This window comes from Gopherus flavomarginatus, chromosome 4 (assembly GCF_025201925.1).
Source record: "Gopherus flavomarginatus isolate rGopFla2 chromosome 4, rGopFla2.mat.asm, whole genome shotgun sequence".
NCBI lineage: Eukaryota > Metazoa > Chordata > Testudines > Testudinidae > Gopherus > Gopherus flavomarginatus.
Genome location: NC_066620.1, coordinates 58,324,151 through 58,328,048, shown reverse-complemented (window position 1 = coordinate 58,328,048; position 3,898 = coordinate 58,324,151).

The window sequence follows — 3,898 nt, the reverse complement described above, 5'->3', positions numbered from 1 at the left end:
GGTGGTGGTAGGAGAAATTCCCAGCTAATGACAATTTAGGGGTCTTGTCACCACACAATGCCACAGGACTCTCTTGACCTTCCTTGTGTGGAAAAGTGTCTCCTTCAGCAGAGTTCCTGGCTGTTAAAGTAATTGTAACAAGCAAGTTTAGTCATAACTGGTTAGTGCATTTTTCAAGAATAACCAGCAGGGAGAGATGACTCTCAAAAGCAGAGTGGGCATCTTACCATCTGACTAGCATAGGTTCTACCATTGCACCCAACACTGTGATATCTGAGGCTTCAACTCTGTAGACCTGATCCAACGCACTTTGAAGTCAAAGGAAGGACTCTCATTGACTTCAGTGGACATTGAATTGGGCCTTAAATGCAAGACCTTGATTTTAAGCAACACACAAGGATATTCTGAGTCTCTCCCCATATTACCTCCCAGGTGCAGTAGACTATTCTAAATCCCTTCTAAGACCTTTTCCTATCATGCCACAATCTTAGTAACACCTCTATTCTAGTCACCTGGAGTCATGCAGACATTACTAACAAAATGCCCATCTCTGGTGGCATAACTAAATGAAGACCTAGGAGTAGGTTGTTCCATGCCAACATATAACGTTGCTAGCTATCAATCTTAAAAATCTCTTTATACAAGAACCATTTACTGTACAACAACAAATCAAAGAATAATACTAGCTAGAGAAAACAGAAAGCCATTACTCATAACCTGCTTTTGGATATCCTCTGCTGAGTTTTCTTCCTCTTTCTAAGTTTTGTTAGATGGTAAATCCTTCTATTCTAATAGCCATTCCACCCTGCTGAATGCAACACACCCACTATAGAAATCACACCGAGGTTTCTCTTCCGTTTACATTCAAGTCAAGACAAGAATTTCTCCTCTCCTCTTATCTGCTGTGAGCCACATCACAAGTGATAATAATGATCTTGCACATATTTTTTATGCCACATGCCTGTTGGATTTCCTTTAGCAGCCATGCTAAAAGCTAACAGAACAACATCCTTTAGCTTAAGTGGCAGCGTCCCCTGTGCATGGAGCAAGAGAATCCGAGTTCTATTCCTGCTGTGACTGGGAATTTCCACACAGCACAGGTGCACATCTTAGTGATAACCAGGAAGTTCCTAAGGGACCCTGGTTATGCTACTACAGTATAGACTGAAAAAATGAATTTGTCGTGAAAGAAAAGTAGCTCCCAGGCAGTAATGAGAGGGTGAGCATTTGAGAGGCTCTGCTGCAACAGACACTCTGCAAAATTAAATTTCATTGCATCACAGTAACCTCAGAAATTGTACTCACTTGGAATCAGGCATTCCAGGCTCAAATGTGGCTCTCATCAAGGAACTCAAGTTGAGCTGCTTTCCCCATTGATAGCGCCTCAAGATTCAGAAGCCAGCCAAAGTGCTATATTCTACCTTCACTCCACTGGCACAGACAGGAGTTTTAACACAAAGAATAGAGGGGAGAATGTGACCCAGAGGCTGCAGTTTGTGTGGCTAGTGCCAAAGGACCTGAGGTGAAAAGATAGGCCTCTTTTATTTTAAGTGTTATGGGATTTTTCTTGTGTTGTGATTACCAGCCATTGACTTCAGTGGAGCTATGCTGAGTTACACCCACCAAGGAGCTGACACATGAGGTCTGATTTTTCAGATGTCCAGAGCACCCACAATGCTATATTAAGTCACTTGCAGCCCTACCCTTCTCTGTGCCTCAGTTTATCAATTCATTACATTTGTAAAATATCCACATTTTACAGGCATGTTTTGAAGCGTATTAATTATAAAAGCTAAGACATTCAAAAAGGGGTGCCTAAAATTAGACTCCTAGATCCACATTTAGGTGCCTAAATAAATGGCCTAAATTTTCAAACCTGCTGATCCAGCTACTCCTAGTGACTCCAGTAGGACTCACTGAAAGTCAATGACATTTGTGTTCCTAAATACCTTGCACATAGGGTGGCCAGGTGAGATGAAGAAAATACTGGGACACATCGAGGGAGGGGGGACAGGAAAAAAAAAAGCCGAGTGCAGTTGGCAGACATCCCCCCTCCCCGCAAAAAAACCCCCAATGCTGCCGGTGGAGCGAAATACTGGGACAAATTGCATCCTGACCAAAGATCAGTCGGGGTGCAGGACAACCACTCAAATATCAGAACAGACCCAATTTTATTGGGATGTCTGGTCACCCTACTTGCGTACCTTTGAAAATTTCCCCCTAGGAATCTAATTTTAGGCACCTAATTTTGAGCATCTTTGCCAAATTGCTTTGAGATCTTTGGATGACAGATGCCATGTAAATTAAAAGTAATGCAACACCTAATTACTTAGGTCATGGGCAATTATTACTAAGATGGCTACAGGATCCTTTCCCCACTTGTTTTAATCTTCTTCTTTCCCAATAGTCTCAGAGCCTTGGATGGAAGGGGCTGAAGATGTGCAAAGTACAGTGTATACAGAAGCCTGCGTGTATGTCTGTCAGTAATGTTACTGAATGTGGCTCTGAGCATACACTACTTATGCCACCTCCTGTAGTGGGGGCGGAATATGGTATGTGTCTTCCTTTTCAGTAAGTGTAGTTTCTAAGGACGAGCAGCTGTGGGTAACAGACAGAGGATAAGTGCTTTAACTGAAAGCTGTGAATGAGAAGGCTGGCTAGATCTGGCCCTGTTCTCTTTTCACATCTCCCTCTGGTATGTTTACTACTGGAAGCAGTGTGTCATCTGACTTACACCTCAGCACTACAGATTAGCAGTATGTGACCTCACCTGACCTTTCTCACACTGTTAGATGCTCTGAAGCTGCCAGGTGCTGGGAATGAGTGTCTCAACGACCCACAAAGGTTTTGCATGTAGTAAAAGCAGTCAGTGTACAAAGTAACTCTCTGAAAGCCTCTCTCTTCCTCTTTGCCCTGTGAGTGCACTTAAGCCAGCAAATCCTGAAGCAGGTTGTTTTCAGGGGCAAGATCCTCAACTGACGTAAACCAGTCTCGCTCCATTCAAGTCTTTACACTGGCTCTGCTCCTAAGTCTGTAGCTGTTAGGAGTGTAACAACCGCCTCTATGCTAAAAGGTGAATTTAGTGGACAATGCAATAGTCCTATCTTTTATAGCTGGTCATTCGTCGTAGCAGAATGTTAGGTATGAAAACAAAACACCAGTAATCAATCTGGAAACCTCACAACAAAGCTGAGTTTCCTAGGCTTTGGTAAAACTTGCAAGCCCACAATAATACATTGTGAAGACAGCACAGCAGGCACAACATCCAATCTTTGATTAAACAAGTGCATGAGTATTTTGGCACCAAAACTCTAATCCTGTGAGCTGATTTTCAGTGGCACTCACACTACCGGGTCCTGGCCACCAGTCTGGAGGACTCTGCATTTTAATTTTAAATTGAGCTTCTTAAATATTTTAAAAAACCTTATTTACTTTACATACAATAATAGTTTCATTCTATATTATAGACTTATAGAAAGAGACCTTCTGAAAATGTTAAAATCTACTACTGGCATGCAAAACCTTAAATTAGAGTGAATAAATGAAGACTCGGCAACCACTCCTGAAAGGTTGCTGACCCCTGATCTACATGCTGGGATTCTCATAGCAGCTTTTAAGCATCTTGGCTGAAATTTTCAAATTACCATTCAGATCATCAGATGCCACCCGAGCCCCATGGAAACCCATGACAATAAGCCATTTACACCTGCAGAAGATCTGGCCTGCAGTGCTCGTAGTTAAGCACCTGAATCCATATTTAGGCACCTTAATAACTGTTGTGATTATCAGAGGTGCCGAGCACATATAACTCCAATGTAGTCAATGGGCCCTTCTAATCTCTGCAACATGGATTGTGGCCAAATGTAGCCTAATGTCCCCGAAATGTATAGCTCTTGAT